This window comes from Bicyclus anynana, chromosome 15 (assembly GCF_947172395.1).
Source record: "Bicyclus anynana chromosome 15, ilBicAnyn1.1, whole genome shotgun sequence".
Lineage (NCBI taxonomy): Eukaryota > Metazoa > Arthropoda > Insecta > Lepidoptera > Nymphalidae > Bicyclus > Bicyclus anynana.
In genome coordinates this window covers 9,079,177-9,097,748 of record NC_069097.1, presented here as the reverse complement: position 1 = coordinate 9,097,748, position 18,572 = coordinate 9,079,177, and positions in this window count along the sequence as shown.

The window sequence follows — 18,572 nt, the reverse complement described above, 5'->3', positions numbered from 1 at the left end:
ATGTAAGTATTTATGTACCAGTAAGTAAATGATAAAGTCAGCTAACTTAGTACCCAATTAATACAGGCTATTAGTACGCTTAGCTTCGGGGCTAGACAGTGATGTGTGTATTTTTTTTTATTCTTTACAAGTTAGCCCTTGATTACAATCTTACCTGATGGTAAGTGTTGATACAATCTAAGATGGAAGCGGGCTAACTTGTTAAGAGGAGGATGAAAATCCACACCGCAATCGGTTTCTACGCGACATCGCACCGGAACGCTAAATCGCTTGTATTATTTTTTTATTGTTTTTATAAGTATTAAAGTAGAGATGCTCGTATCAAAATTATAGGTAGCTGATCCAAAGCCAAGATGGTTTAGAAGACTACCTACGAATACCTTAAACGATTGGCGCATATTCCCATATTCCATTCATGCCATTCCATCCATGATAGGTATACTCCATTCCATTCCATTCATGCCATTCTATCCATGATAGGTATACTCGTATGTTGCCTAAATGCGTTTTCACTTGATGCATGAAATAAATCTACAAACATTTAGAATCTAGATAATGCAGTCTGGATGGGTAAATAATCACAATAATCAATAATCAATAATCTTTGTCGTATTCTTTGGTAATTCTACGCACCATCGTTTCAGATAGCTCTTGAAATATCTTCCATAATACATACATTCAAAAATTATGCTATGCTATAGTTATTTAAAGGACATCTTCTTCTTGGTCGCATTCTTCATTGCTGAAGGTCGTGTCCGCACTGCAGTCCCTTCGATGCGTTGTTAACTATTCCCCTCCACACAGTCCGGTCCTCAGCTTTTCTAATGGCTGTTGTTACAGGGAGTCCAGTGAGTGACTTAACCTAGTCAGACCAGCGGGTAGGTGATCGGCCGCGTGGTCGTTTCCCTTGCACCTTGCCCACCACTATTACTTTATCCAGGTTATCGGGAAGGCGACGGGCTATATGGCCAAAGTAACTCAAGATCCTCTGATAACATACAGCTATCATATTAAAGGACATACAGCTATCAGAAATAATCAAGTCAATTAGTTGTAGATGTACTTATAACAGGTACCTTTAATATGTTACTACATTTTAGTAAAGCTTACATATTGAATATTGAGTCTATTTTTAAACAGAGCCAAAAAATGCGTAGATTACTTTGACTCTTTTTTAAAATAATTATGTTAATAAAATATATAACTTTGCAAATAAAAGTATAATCTAAACATTAGCAATAGTAGAATCTATTATTTCTTTACTGGGAGAGTCAATTATTGTTGTGAAATCAATCGGCCTGGATTTGTAAAAGCTTTTGCCAGATTCGAGAGTCGAAGTCATGCTGTCAGTTACACCGATATTTCCTTCAATCTGTTCAACTTTACGTACAATATCGGTCAGAGTACTTTCTGCTGTACCCAAATCCTGTCTAAGCGACTGTATAATAACCTGAACTTCGAGCATCCTGTTAATTTTAGATTCAACCATATCGAATTTGTCCTGGATAGATTGTCGCACCCTCTGTGTATTTTCGACTTCTTTCACGATCCTAGATGTGATCTCCCTCTGTAATTCGTTAAATTTTCTTTCGAAAGTACTGTCTTTAGAGTCTCTACGTCTCTTATCGCCTGTATTTGTCGACAGAGTTCTGTATTTATATCCAGCGCTACGGGCAGTGTAACAATTCTTATGGAATATTTGAGACATTTTCGTACACGGATACTTTAACTAGAGCTGCTTTTTTTGTATTTTTTAATTAATTTATGATTTAATTCAACAACGACTTCAATTTATTATAGGAAATCAAATGACACGAAATTGTCATTAAGTATGTCATAATAAAACAAAATCCAAGATTTATTTATTTTTTAAATTGTAGTTAGTGTTTTTATTTTCGTATTTTATTATATTACTTTCGGATCCAATACGAGCCAATACGATAAATTGTAATAAAATAGCTTTGTATTCCTAAGTTTTCGTATTTCAATAAAACGAACAGCGCACTCTATCGAGTACCCTTTATACTACAACATGATACTGCCACTGCCACCATGATATAATGACACAACACACTACAAACAAGTTCGGTACATATCCGCTAGATGGCTATATAGCGCAGTTAAGATACTAAAGCCAACTGAAAACCGCCTTTATAGGTGGTTTGAGGACCGTGGTGGTTCTGACTCTAAATTCCTTACAGCAGAAGAGAGGAATCTTATAGTGGGTCATAAAAATTGTAATAATTTAAAAAAAACATTTACCTAACCTATACCTAACCGAACATTAAGCCTCAAGAGCTTTTAATAGCTAAATATTAAACTTACTGAAACAGTCAAGACGCAGGACTAAAGTATGGATAAGTAAACCTCATTCTTACTGGTAACTTGTGATTCACGTCATTAACATTCTCTTTCAGAAACCACCGGTAAATAGTAACGGAGACCAACCATTTGGGCCCAGCACGTTACAGAAAAAAATAAATGACGAAAAATCTTATAAAAAAATAAAAAAAATCATCAATTAATCCGCTGATTTTAACAGAATATTAATGTGTTTTGATAATAGAGTAGAGCCGCTGCTCTAATATCCAATAGATCAATGACTGCTATACTAATAATCAAAATGCGAATAGAATCACCGCCTCATAAAACCTGGTCAAAAATAGTCGATCTTCTAATTAGTTCATAGCAAAAAAAACAAGCTCCTCGTATTCCACTTGTAGGCAATATGTAGGTGCAGATTAAGTGTAACATAAAGACTCGCAAAAATATCTATTCAAAAAACCACTCGAGAATACAAAAGACAAACTAAGTTAAAAACAATAATACAGAACAGTATTTTCTATTGACAAAAGCTCGAAGGGGACTTTGGGTACATTTTTTTTTAAATTCCATTGTCTGGAAATGACAAAGGCTCGCAAAGAGCAGGTTGGTTACTATTATTCGGAGGTAAATTATTTATATTTGATGAAGTGCAATAGTTGGAGTCAGTCTTTTGACATTTATACTTTTTTTGTGAACTTGTATTAGTGATGGGCAGCCGTGTCTCTACTGGAAAATAAATATTTCAAATCGAATCGGTTTCATACCTCTGAGTCTGAGTCAAGGTAAATAGAGTTAGAACTTTGTTTTTTTTTAATGTTGATTTAATTACTGTTATTGTAAATATGATACGCGAGTCTTGTACAAATACGTCTTACTAATAGGTAATTGTAACTGAACCAATAATTCATCAAAGTAATAACCTCATACTCTCTTGAATAAATGTAAACTTTAATTTGTGATGAAAATGTAAGAGCCATAAGTCGAAATCGAGACGATTTTATACTTTAAATTACAGGGTCTTTACCTAATTGGCAGTTAAAATAAGTAGGAGGTTTCCAGTAACTTAAGTATGTACCTAAGTGTGTTTAGATGCTCCTTTAGTTTTATAGTTCTAAATGTTTACTTTTTATTATAAGAATGTCAAAAGTTTTAAATTCCCTGATTTATATGTACTTGTATGAAGTATACAATGACATTTTTAGTAATTAGGTATAGAATATAATACGGGTTACTATTAATTGAATGTAACGCCTTATATTAAGGACCTATATTTACTTGAAGACTTACTCGTACGAGTATTCAAGTCGAAGACTCGACTAGAGATTTAATTGAATAAAACTGGATCATCACTAGTTCGGAATCTGTCCACAACATGGGCACAATCGTGAAGATTTGCACACATGGGCCCAATATGTCCCATTGTGCTTTGTGAACCGCTCGCTCCTAATTATTGTTAGTGTGAGAATAGTCCTTACAAGTGTCATTTTAATTGCATATTTTATATGACGCCACTCTTGGCTTGTTATATTTTTTTTTACTTGCCCTAGTTAAGAGTCTCTATTATAATATCTATTCTTATACCTTTATAATAATATTATAAAGAGGTAAAGTTAGTGGGGTTGTTCCTACAACACCAATAATCTTTGGATCTACTGAACCGATTTTGAAAATCTTTTTATCACTAGAAAGCAACGTTAGAGTGTTATGATACTAACAAATAACGAGGCTTCAGCTATCCGTATTCTCGCGGGAACGTTAACTTAGCGGGTGAATTCGCTAGGCGTTGGCATAGTTTTTCAATATTAAATAAAACCCTTCATTTCAATGGTTAGAGATATGAAGCGAATTATCTGTAAGAGAAAGATATTTTTAACCCAAGAACGCCAATCGACGAGTGATTGATAAAATGAAAGTCGTAATATTAATGCAACTCGGTGGTAGTGCTTTTTTTTAATTCTTTACAAGTTAGCCCTTGACTACAATCTCACCTGATGGTAAGTGATGATGCAGTCTAAGACAGAAGCGGGCTAACTTGTTGAGAGGAGGATGAAAATTCACACCTCTTTTCGGTTTCTACACGACATCGTGTCGGAACGCTAAATCGTTTGACGGTGTTTTTGTCAATAGGTTGGTAACTAGCCACGGCCGAAGCCTCCCACCAGCCAGACCTGGATCAACTTAGAAAACCTCAATCAGTCTAGCCGGGTATCGAATCCAGAACCGTCTTGTAAATTTACCGCGCATACCACTGCGCCACGGAGGCCGTCAAAAAAAATTAAAAATATAATAAACTAATAATTTAAAGATATTAAACTAATAATTAAATTAAATCCAAAAAAATGATGTGTGTGGTACCAAAATGGTCACCACTCACCATGTGCTACGCTAGTGATGGATGCACCAGCGCAGCGCTGGTCTTCCGTGGAGCCATGTGGTGATAGAATACTGATACTATACAAGTCCAAAAGAAGGTAATTGGTTTGGTACGGGTACCTGCCAATGAACATTAATTGTCTACCACGAACACAACCTTCACATTGTGCGATTCAAATTTAAAAGCAATTGAGTATAATAGTAAAAATTATCCTTTAAAACGCCGTGTCTAGAACCGTGGGACGCCCACCACGACAGTATTGTACGGGATCGTGACAATACTCCCGAATTTCAATAGCCCTTCAGAACTGTATGTCATAGATAAGTTATGTTCAAATGAAAAATAGCGCCGGCGAGGACTTCACTTGCACTCACCAACACAATGGAGTGTTATATCTGAACAATGCTTTTTCATATTTTAGCGCCATCCCTTATTTCGGATGTTTCTCAAAGATTTTGAAATTTGAACTACAGTGAAATAACCTATGTGTCTTTTGATAAAATACGAAAATTGAGCTTAATGTAAAGCTGCTCTTCAATAGAACTAAATATTATTTGCAATATCTTGGGATTTAGCCTACTAGTTTCATGAGTGTTCTCTCTATTAATCTATGTGTCTTTTGCTAGACTAGGAAAATTGAGCTGCTCTCCAATAGAATTATTAGTTTCATCTTCATATCCAATAGAATCTATTAGTTTGATCATCATTTAAATGTCTAAAGCGGTGGATTACCAATTATAAGTATGCAAGTCGTCTTTTGTTAAGATTGCAGGCAAAAATGCATGGTGATTTTAGATCCTCAGTGAGCTGTCTCGCAAAAAGGATTAAGGCACAATTAAGCCAATAACCTTGCTTTAAATGAAATCTGGAATTTCAATAAGTTTGGGAACCTATGTTCTAAACTGTCGGAGTATTTTTTTCACAAACGTAATTTCGTAGTAAAGTCGCGCTGGACAGGTTCGTCGCGATGCAGGTAAAGTTTTTTTTAATCAAAAATAGAGGTCTTTCCCAAACCCAAATCCCTTGAGAGTTATTATTTAGAAATAAGTGTTAAATCGTGTATTATTGACAGGGTACTATAGATCTGGTGATATATGCATTGGTATGGATATTTGTTAAATGGTTAGTGTGTGTGGCTTTCGATTACAAGGTCCTGAAATCGAATCTTGGGTCTGGCTAATATGAGATACTGAGCTTTTTTCCACCTAAGTATTGATAGGCTAATGGCAATACGTTTAAGATCGTGTTCTACTTAGGTACGTATCCTGTAGAGAAAGCCTATAATAGCTATGGATCGAAAGTCCGCGATAGTTTTAAGCTGATTTCCCTTTAGCTTTTAGTAAAAATTAAAAAAAAGACAAGTAATGAAATTTTCTGTTATACGAGTAGATGGTGGTTACACTACTTTAAATCAGCTGAAAAATCATCTTGTAAATAGTCAAGATTTGATAAAATGGAAATTAACTTTAAGTCTTGAATTTTTCTGTAATTCTAGACTTCATATATTCAGATTCTACGAATGGTGTACAATTTTCTTATGTGTGCGGTATAAAAATAAAATAATTGATACCGCACCAACCATTGTCTGGTAATAGATATCAATTTTACCAAATAACCAAGAAACGCTTATGAAAATACGTTTATTATTATTATGCGTTTTATTTCATTTTTTAATTTATATTCATTTAATTATTAACACCAAAAACAAATCATTGCTTTTTTTTTATTCTTTACAAGTTAGCCCTTGACTACAATTTCACCTGATGGTAAGTGATGATGCAATCTGATGGAAAAGATGGAAGCGTGTTAACTTGTTAGGGGGAGGATGAAAATCCACACTCCTTTCGGTTTCTACACGACATCGTACCGGAACGCTAAAACGTTTGGCGGTAATTATGACATAATCCTGACCTTTCAAAAGTGATTGTAAACTAAGCCTTAAAACTTTGAATTTTGATTTTGAATATGTCTTTAAGCCGAAACTTTAAACTGAAGCGTAAATTAGAATATTTTAACAGGTAGTCGTTGTTACTAAAACAACAAAGAGGTCAAATCTATTCGGACTAAGCAGCCACATGTATGAATACCACAAAAAGTAAATTAAAAACAGAAATTCGACACCTAGTCATGTTTACGGGTCGGAGTTACCCTACTACGCATTCCGATGCGTAATTTGATACCACTTCGCCATAAAAAAAAAATGTAAATAATGTCGATGGTGCGCCGCAGGAGTTTGAGTTTTTGTTATGGCTGTTCCACGGCGTGGCGTTGGCGTTGTTCAACGGTTGTATTGGCGTCGTTACTCCGCGGACGACCATAAAACGTGGTGTTTTTTATGCTGGCCCTACATTGTCCGCCACTAGGCCTACAGATTAAAAACCAGTCGAACAAAGGCAGTGGCGGATCCAGAGATTTTGTCAGGGTGGGTTTTTTTGTTCGTATTCAATGGCTCCGCAACAGTGTCAGAGTGGACGCAGAAACGCTGCTACTAAATTCGAGCCTTAGCTTCTTATAGCCAAGAACGTGGCAGACGAAATGTTACTCTTGTGAAACTCGGATATCTGTTTAGAGGGACATCCAGTTGGAGTTTGTAGTGAGTAAAATCTGACCGTGAACTTTTTTTTTTCATTCATTAGACGAAAACAGCATGTTTTTTTATGTAACTGTCTAAACGCCATGTTTGTAATGCATGCCGTGTATCTACCGGCTATTGGGATGCGAAAACACTTTTACGCACATTTGCTGACGTAGCGTTTAAACGTATTTTTTTCAACAGTATAAAAAAGGTTTAGTTTGAAATTGTTTAGGTATGCTTCAGGAATTCGAAGGGGTTGATATGAGGCCTTGATGATCATGGCCTCATATCAAGGAGGGATCAAGGCTTGATCCCCCCTTGCTCCGCTACTGATGGAACTAATAAAAGCACGAATTTAGAACTTCTGTTTTATTTTCGTCGTCTACCTGACGCCGTTGGAGTGTCTTGTAATATCTCGCAAGCATCTACGTGGGTGTTGTGACGAAACAGCGTGCTAAAGATGATTTTAAATTTAAAAATCATTCATGGTCCATTCAGCTAGTTTTTAACAATTAACTTCGTATATTTAGACTAGCGGCCGAAATGGCCATTTAGAAGCATTCATTTGCCGGTCAGTTTTTATTTCGACGAAAAAAAAACAATGGCCGATCTCACTGGCGCCAGTGCTATTATATAATAAGTCGAGACGTAAACCTTCTTGTGTGGACTTTATCATTCGAGGAAAAAGAACGTTCGACTCGTGATAAACAAAAGTAAACGTGAAACGTCGAATATCTTTTGTCTCTAAAAGCACAGGAGATTATTGGTCTTGCGAACATAGAGCCTGTAATAACCACACCTTCATCAAGTTGTAATAGTCGATCCCTTAAACCAATACATCAGTCCGTGGACACTTAGTTTCACAGCAACCATTCGCTTAAGACCCTTACAGTTTGACATTTAACGGTGCTTTTCGAAGGGTTGCCACGAAGATGGTACACGACACGAAGACGAAGATAGTAGTAGTGACACGAGAAGTGAGTAGCGTCTGGGGACACAATTTCTTATGTTCACCATCACCATCATTAACAGCCGATTGACGTCCACTATTGGACATAGGTCTCTTGCATGAATTTCCAAATAAAACAGTCTCGAGCCGCCAGCATCCAGCAACCAGCATGTTGTGCTGAGGAAATATAGATTTTTTTTACATAAGTTGAAGTTTTGTAACCTTGAAACTTGCTACCTCTCAAAGCCCACTTATATTTGGAGCCACAGAACATAAAACACCAAAGCTTACGCTTTTTCGGAGCAAAGGCTGACAAACTAACAGTTTTTATTAAATAACGAAAGTCAGGCCATTACAGGCTAATCTATAACAAAAGCAAAACAAACGTAATTGACGGCATGCCATCTGACGTTAAAATGTATCAAGACTGATGTTTTGAAAGCGTCGTGGCGGCGTAAGCGCGGACACTACGAGAATTTAAGCGCTCGCGTACACTGAGACAGCTATTCTACTGCAATGTTTTATTTCAGTTATTGTTCATTGTTTCACCCTTAGTTACTACCTACTTGATAAAATGTAGTAGAGGTATGGACCGACAACGCTTCCTAGGCAACACAAACACCAACTAAAAAGCGTCTTCGCTGGCAAAGACGAGGTCCCCGATTTCTAACGTCATAGGCTCCATTCACGGTCACGGGGCGTCAGGACTAATACACTCAAGCCAAAACTCCCTTTCCAAACGGCTATATAAGCCTTGCTTTAAATAGCCGTTTGGAAGGGGAGCTGAACAACCCATCTCTTCTGTTTCGGCTTTCGGGCCCTATCAGTCGATGCTTCTGCCCTCACCCAAAACGCGTGGTAACACCGCTGAGGTGCCATTAAGAAGCCTACGACACTTCACACTTATACAAACAGGAGAAAATGTAGTGATGATGGTGTGATTGGTGTAGTAGTGTAATTGGTGATACATACACGTGTTGTCGGTCTAAAGATGCGAGCCAAAATACTTATATAACGATATTTATATCTACATATCGTTCTTCCTTTAATCCAATACAGCAACGCAAGAGAGATTATTCATCTATTTAATTCCGGTGGGATACTATCACCAAAGTTCTGGATGAAAGCCGTGGTGTTTAGGGGTCTATAAAAGAAGCATCTGTCAATCAGTGGATGTCCATCGGTTGACTGATGATGATAATAATAGGAATGCCAAAAGCTATTCTACACGGCTGAAACTCAATGGATTTCATATAAACGTTTCCGCTGCTACAAAAAAACGAAAATAGTCATCGATATACAAGTGCAGTTCGTAAGCTATCTCCGTTATTATAATATAGAAAGCAAATCTCGGTTTGCGCTTAGCTTAATTCCTGCCCTAAAAGCTCTAATTGGTCGTTTTTCTTGGGCGCAAGAGGACGGACCGCCGAGCAAAAAGTGGGGCCGTCGCGGAATGCGCCCGGTTGAATAACCAGCCGTCTGTCTGTGTGCCAGCACCACTAACTATATATAAACAAAGAGCCTGATGCGTTGCGTAAAAATACGTTATGCCGAGCGTACCATATTGTCGTGATTTATTTTTCGTGCCACCGTGCGCACTTTCAAACTGTGAGAGCTTATTTACGTTTGCGTCTCGTTTATTTTTTCTCGGATTATCGGAGCTGCGCCAAGAATGTCGAAATCATTCAGGCCAGTCAGTGGGCAGAGGAATTCGCCATTCATATCGCTGGTGCCGACGTTGGAAGAACTAAATTTTGGGAAACCAACATCACTGGAGGTTGTCTGGTCGAGTTCTGGAGATAAATATAACTAGCAACTTTGTACTATTCATGTCCTAGCAGACACCTATGACTTGTCTCTGTGAATTTCGGGTTAACAAATTAACAAATCTTGCGAGAACCACTTTTGAACTGTATTCGAGTATAAATGGGCTATTTAGCACAGAAAGAATTTTTCAAATCGGAACAGTAGTTCCTGAGATTAGCGCGAATCAAACAAACAAACAAACTTTTCGCTTTATAATATTAGTATAGATAAAAAGTAGTCTTTATCTTCCAGTGAAAGCCCAATCAAAATCGGCTCAGCCGTTCAAAGCCCGGACGAGACAAACAGACAAAATTAAAAAGCTTATTTGTGTAATTATAACTTAAGTATATTCACTGTACATCATCTACAACCTACTAATCTGTAGGATGTGGAATAGCTTATAAAAAACAAACATATCTACAACCAAACATAGAACCTCCTCCTTTTTGGAAGTCAGTTAAAAAATTAATAGAGAGTCAGGTACTTATGAATCAGAAAGACAATCAAAACCAAAATTATCCTACATGCTGCTTGAAAAGATTTATCGCTGTTTTCAAACATAAATACTCGAAACTTTACCAGTTATCAAGTCTGTAGACACTGCGATATTTATTGTATGGAATCATTAAAATGTTATAAACCTTTATTATCTTTAACAACGAGACCTTGAAGAATCTTGGACGGCGCGGCGGTCCCACCAGGAAATTCATAAAATAATTCTTCGTTGCCAAGATTCTTGAAAAATCTGCAACTATATTGCACAATTCCACAATAAACCCAACATAATGTGTTTGCGTTTAAAATATTTAAGGCGAATATCGCTTCGTCATTGCTTCTCAACTGATGGGTGATGGACGTCCACAGCTGAACATAGACAGACGCCTTAAAAGAATTGCCCTCTAACTATAGTGAAAATTTATTAAGCAAAGATTAAATTACCCTTAACGTTTATATGTATTTATAAACATGCATACCAACCATTGGTGATTGGTAAACCACACGCCGTGGGAATGAAAACTTGGAAAAAAATATAGTGGGGGGAAATTTGGAAGGCAAACGGCCACGAGTTAGATCTCCAACCCGATGGTCCGATCTTCTAAAGGAAACAGGAGCCCGCACCTTTTACAGTGCCGTCCAAATGACCAGCGACTGTACTCGATGGAGGAAAACATATACACATACATACAATACATTGTAAACCAAACGATGACTCGCCAAGGTGGTCACGATCCTCAGTCATGAAACGCCATACCGTATACCATCTTAGTTCCTCGTTTATAGTTTTGCCCGATTCGTCGATAGACACCAAGTTTAAGGTCATTAATAAATATTTTATTGCTGGTCCCAAGGACGAAGTTTAACAAAGTTTTTACAACATGACAATGTGAGTTTTAAGTTCATCTCTATATCTCTCTGTCTGACACAATACAGTTAGAGAGATAGAGATAAATGCGAAACACACTGCCGAGTTATAGCGCTAGATGGGAGTAGTTCGCCTTAACAATCGAAATTCTGCGAGTATTACGTGTCTTTTATTTTAGTTCACGAGCACAAAGTAAACAAAAGTCGTTTATCCTCATTCACGTTAACATCACCACTGGACCGAGAGCCTGCGAAAACCAGACTTACCTCGTTTTAGGGAAGGCCTACGGTTGTCAGCCCATACTTTTTTAAATGGTCTTAAATTGTTCTACTAGATTAAAAAAACATATTTTTTTGAGACATGAATATGAAAATTTTAATTTTTAAATATTTTATGAAAATTTGAGCCAAAACGCTCTATATTTTATTGTTTCGTGATGTTACGTAAACATTAAACCTTTAACCACCTTTATCAGTGTTGGTATAAATAAGAGAGTATTTAATGACTTGAGCTCAGCTGTTTGTTAGGCAGCGTAGACACCATCACGCTGCCAGCCACATTAGTGATTTTGTGCAATAATGTTTTGTGTTGCAATTATTGTTTATCATAAATTGTGTAATGTGGACATGGAAAACATGTCGGGCAGGTAAGGTGAGTGTTGATGCCTTCTTAAGGGATCACTAAACCTACTCCCAAGATCACAAGTCCTGGGACCTGCTCGAGATGTTTCCTCTACCACAAAATAATGATACAATCATTGTTGCTGCTATCCGTCAAGTCACACTATGTCCAGCAGTGGACGTCCATCGGCTGATATTACTCGTATGATGATGATGAAAATGAGGTACATCTGACCATCACAAGCACTGAGTCTATACATATGTGTGGTACCTACATACTATACGTTTGTGAGGCGAGGTGATTCACGTTCATATTTTAATATGAACCCAAGGATGTTAAACGAAGTCCTAAACACAGCTGTTTTACATAAAGTATTTTAACATTGTAATAATACAAAAAACTTTTTATTGGTTTTCACGGAGTAAGTATAGAAAATAAGTTTGTACTTAGGTTATAGTCGTTATTCATAATGGACTTACTTCAAGTAACGCCTCTATATAGTATCTCTTCTCATATACATGTATAAAAATTAATAGATATTCGTTAGTATTTCATAGTAGTAGATCGCGGCAGTTTGGATCGTGCCGCGATGCAAGAACCAGCTCATGACTAAGGGCCCCGTATGGGTTCGAAACTAGTCGGGCATGCTCCGACGTAATATCACGTGAGTTTTAGCCGTGTTTCATAATCAATTAATATGAATAACACTCACGATAGTTTAAATTCTAAAAAAGTATTTAGTCATTATTGAAAAGAGATACGGATTTGAGTAAAGATTTGTTGCAGCGTTAATTCAATTGTATAATTTAATAAATAGTATTTTTTATAGTTACTTTAACTAATTATGTTTTAAAATTTCGACATTTACAATTTTTTTTATTATTCTTTTACATTTTATTGCTTAGTTCTTGACTGCAATCTCACCTGATGGTAAGTGATGCAATCTAAGATGAATGCGGGCTAACTTGTTAGGAGGAGGATGAAAATCCACACCCCTTTCGCTTTCTACACGGCATCGTATCGGAACGCTAAATCGCTTGGCGGTACGTCTTTACCGTTAGGGTGGTAGGTAGCCACGGCCGAAGCCTCCCACCAGCCAGACCTGGATAAATTAAGAAACCTCAATAGGCCCAGCCGGGGATCGGACCCAGGACCTCCGTCTTGTATATCCACCGCGCACACCAGTACGCCACGGAGGCCGTTAATATTTGCGTAAATCAATTTATATATACCTTATACATGTACCTACTTAAATTATCACTTCTACCGATTGGAGTTCAATTGGTTGCATCTAGCAATTGCAAGACCTATTGTGGCCTGGCTTTGTGCTAAATAGACGTCAGCTCTGACCTACTCAATCAGTAATCGGATACTATGTCGGAAAATTCTGCTTGTATCGTCGTTATCAACCTATATTTAGGTCACTGCTGAGCTCGAGTCTCCTCTCAGAATGAGAGGGGTTAGGCCAATAGTCCACCACGCTGGCCCAATGCGGATTGGCAGACTTCACAAACGCAGAGAATTAAGAAAATTCTCTAGTATGCAGGTTTCCTCACGATGTTTTCCTTCACAGTTTGAGACACGTGATATTTAGTTACTTAAAACGCACACAACTGAAAAGTTGGAGGTGCATGCCCCGGACCGGACTTGAACCCACACCCTCCGGAAGAAGTCTTATCCACTGGACTATCACGGCAGTATATGTCCGAGTAAATGAACCGAAAAAACTGAATTTTGGATGTGACATGACATGACCCCTAACGCTGAGGAAAGCTTAGAAAAGTTTAACTTCTGATTCTCGACCAAGATTTCCTATGTGCATTTTCCTCTATTTTGAAAAAAGGGTTGATTTCAGTTTTTCTTACTAACTCTTTCATAATAACTCATTATGGTTTTTCGTTGAGATACAAATATTTTCACTGAATACTTTTCACTCTATATACCTTTTTGGGTTACTTTTCAAAAAGAGTTAGGATAATTATATACGTATAATGATCATTGCCTATACCTATTCGTATATTGCTGTTTTTGTGTGTGTATTTTTATAGGAACGTACTAGACGGTTTAGATTGACTGGTAGAATTAGTAAATTGGCAAATTTAGTAACCTAATAAAATTTTAATTTCTTATTCACAAAATATTCTAACAGATAAACTTTAGACACCAAAAATACCTAGTTTTGTTTGTTTTGTTAAAATCATAATACATAATATTATGTAGTAAGGTGCGAACCAAAATGGATTCTTATAAATCATGCGTCAAAGTTTCCACTAAGAGAAGGAAAAAAATATAAATTCAATTATTATAATAAATTATTAATATATCTTGGAAAAATAAATACGTAGATACGAAGTGATTTTCCTGGAGATTTTCTTTTTTACCTAGGTCATGTCATCTCTTGACTAACTCCTTACCGCATACGAAGCCATACATGGCTTCGATATTTTAGGATTTTTTTCCTGTATATTAGAATCAGATTTTTATTAATCTACCTTCTTATCCTAATTATTCATTTCTTCGTGTAACGGTATGTATTTTTGTTAGTTTTTGTCAAAAGTTAGTTGTCAATTTATTTCAGTATTTGTACTGAGTGGTCGAAAGTTTAAGTGGCGTCAAGAATTGTATCTAAAAATACACTTAAGTGCTGAGTTAAAAATCTGAAAATTTTCAGAGGAGCTTAATAAATATGAATATGAAATGAATGTACATTCTTCATAATTCAATCAATAAGGGGCTAAATATGGTGGTCAAGTTACGACTAATAGGCCGTCCAAACTGGGCCTATGGTTAAGTTTCGATACTTTTTTTCACTTTCACATCCCTAAACGCGCATATGTAAACTTGATTGTGTGTGGCTGGCGTTTATGCTTTCCCTATGGCGTAATTGTAATCAATTGCAAACCTACTCTTAAAAAAATTCATTATATACTTAGAGGTATGTACCTACCTACAGCATCAACATAGCATCAACACTACTAATGACATTCTAGAAAACATTGTGAAATATGTACATACCTAACTACCACAAAATCATACTTATCTACAGTACTTTACTAAAAACAAACGACCTACACTCTGCGTTTATTCGATTACGCATACAAAGTATTATAATAACATCACGCATACATATAATACGTTCAAATCTCCACGGCATCGCTCCAAATAGCCATAACAATAGGACCTATAATAACAAAGGTACCCACAGTTCGTAGTACGCATTGATATAACTCGGCACGGGCGGCGCACGGGCAAGCACGGGTCATTATCCTGACAAAGATTATAATTAAGAAGAGCGTCGACGGAAAATAATTCTTCTATGTTCCATATCCATTGCGTATTGTAAAACCTTTTACAATTCGACAACAGTAATAAATTATCAATGAATGCAAAATAGTTGTGGAACTTCGAGTTGGGTTCAGGGACAATGTTGCTCTGCTCTGTGTGTAGGTATAGTAAAATTGTAGTAAAGTGCTTACGCCCGTGTTTGTACTTTGTGAGCGCAGTTGTATGTATATTCGTTTAGTGAAAGGCCTCGTAAGTGTTAGAGACTGATTATTTACATAATCAAAGGTCAAAGGTAAGTGCTTGTTGCAATAATGCAATTACAATGTTTTATATTTTAGCTATGGTTCATACTCACATATGGTTTTGATAGGTATCAACCTACTTGGGATGTTTTTTTATAAACTGGTTTTCAAAAATGTTGTAAGCACTCGTAAGCATCGATGTAAATCGTAATCGATGTACCTAAACGATCTACGATCGATGCTCGTAAGAGGTACCTACCTTCTAGATACATAATTTTCTTACAAATATTAATGAGGCTTCTTTAGGTAGGCAGGTACCTATCTGTTATGAATTTACCCATTACATAAACTTATCAGAACTATAGGCAGGTAGGTATCGTGTACCTACCTATACTACCTGCCTAGTAATTAAATAGATTTATAAATCAAATGTAATAAGATTATGTAATAATTCCTAAATATCTTGGTTGGTAGGTACCCTACTTATTATAAAATGAAAAAGTTCATTTAACGCCAGCCACACACGGTCAAGTTTGCAGTGCGCTTAATGATGTGAATGTGAGCAGTGAGCAAAATATCGGAACCTTAACGATAATTCGATTTTTTTCACCACCCGCATCCCTAAGCTATACCTATACTTGACAGTGTGTGGCTGGCGTTAAAGAGGAAATATTATAAAGAGGAGGAAAATCGCTAGTTAAGTAATAGCTTGCAGTAAGAATAGTAATGAATGAAAATATCTAAGTAGATACTCGTACTTGGTATGAGATATACGATATTCATAATTATTATTAAGTACCTAGCTATTAGGTTGATACTGCGTATCTATGATAAGGATAACATTACATTTTCCTAAATCATGAACAGTAGGTAGGTAAGTACCTACGTCAACATCCGTTGATAATAAAATCGTTAACAGGATAAGGTAAAACTACTAATTGCTATAAGCAGTTCCAATGGCGTTCACAACATTTTAAACTAGGGTAGGCCCAAATTAAAATTATCTTACAAAATACTGGTCCGTAATAAGTTCTCAGTGTTTTTTTGTGTCTATGAAGTTCATGCCAATGGACCTCCATGTTTCCAACAATTTAAATAGTTGAAACCTTAATAGCTCCACGGTTAGGGACTCAAACTAAGAGGTCTTGGGTTCAATCCTGCCGCCTGGGCTAATCACGTCTTTGCTTCAATAATTGATATCTCGAAATTGACCATTTTAGAAAAGGCTATTTTTTATTTTTGTAAAGATTTACGTTTTAAGACTAAATTTTTCAAGTATAATCTAATATAGTATAATGAGAAACACATAAATTAAAACGTGAAATAGAAAAAAAATAAGGATAATTAATGGGATATCACGTTATTGAAGCAAAGGCACGCCATTGACGATCAATTATTCTCACGTTTCTGCTGCACCCACGACTATAACTGATCGTTTATCGGTCACTGCGTGCATGACGGCTCGTCTTATGAAACGTCTTCGCTGCCGTTTGCGCTGCAGAAACGTGAGAATAATTGACCGTCAATGGCTGGCTAAAGAGGCGTAATGTCGTACCCACTTCTAATACCACAGAACAGACAACTAAAAGATAGCGCTTTTTGCAATAATTCGCAATGTATTTTCTTCGTGAAAAACATAGAATACTATGTTTAAAGCGAAGAGCGACTAGGGACATTACTCCTTATGTTATGCCGAGGAAAATATAAAAAATATATGATTTATGTTTGGACGATTGACAGACCAACATAATTTCGTTTTATAATACGGAATTAATTCATTTCATTCCTTAAATAGTACGGAATCCTAAAAAGGAAAATTTATTTATTTAATTTTATTTTGGCAAAAACAGTAATTACAATACAATAGTAATAACTATAAAACTAATAAAAAGAAAATAAAATCATAATAGACTATACATTGCCAAAAAAGTATTTAAAAATATAATACAGAGTTTTTAGCTTTGAACATCGGAAATAGTGAGTAGAGGAGTATTATTTGAAGTATTGCTATTGATACTTTTTAAAACATGCTTTTTTAATTACATCTATAGAGCTAAAACTTAGGTCTAAATAAGAAAATTCATCATTACATAATCTCATCATCAAAATTCAGAAACGTTTGTTACTTTTTAGGTAGGTACAAAGTTTACAATTACACTCAGTAGTCAATAAACGTAAATGCGTAACTTTGTAGCACTATAAGGTCAATGGGCAGTCAGTTGACACGTAACAGTTCACAAATTAGTGATGTATTCATCAACTTGCATTGTATAGTGTTGTGCGCAAGCCGCTCTTTGTGCGAGTTTCGATGTGGATTGAAATTAATTGCCAGCCTCAAGGTTGCCGGGGTCGATGTCCTTGCCGCTGTGCAGTAACACAGCAACTGTACCTCACCTCGGCTACTAGTGTTGGGAATATTTGGTAGTATCGATAAAATACCCATTTGTCTTTTCAAATTGAACTTTTTTCCGTCGTCGAAATTTTTCAATCTCTGAGAATTTACACTAAAAAGACTTACACGTAAGAAAATTAATACATTCACATAATCAACCTATTTACAAATGGTCCACTACAGAACTAGGCTTACATACATTATATCGATGATAATGCAAATCTATGTGATATTATATAAAAGCGAAAGGTCACTCGTTACAATATCTCGAAAACCGCTCGTCGTACAAAGTTGTTATTTAACAAAGAGATAGTTAATAACATAGTCAATAGACGTTCACTAAGAAAAGGTTTTGCAAGAGCCGGATTAAGGGGTTCTAAGGACGGACGAAGTCGCAGGCGTCGGTTAGTATAACGTTATTTGCTTCATTAGTCTATTTGTTAGCCTACGTGGATCACGCGGTCCTGAGTCCGAAACTGGGTCGGGAAATTTTCTTTCTTCTATGTATTGTTTAGTTAAAATTCACAGCCCGTAGTTGGGAAATTGGTGGTGTTACAAACGCGGGCTTCGGAGAGCGAGCTCGTTTAGCCATCGGTCTTGATCACTATCATTAAGTCGTAGTCAATCCGCATCGAAGCAG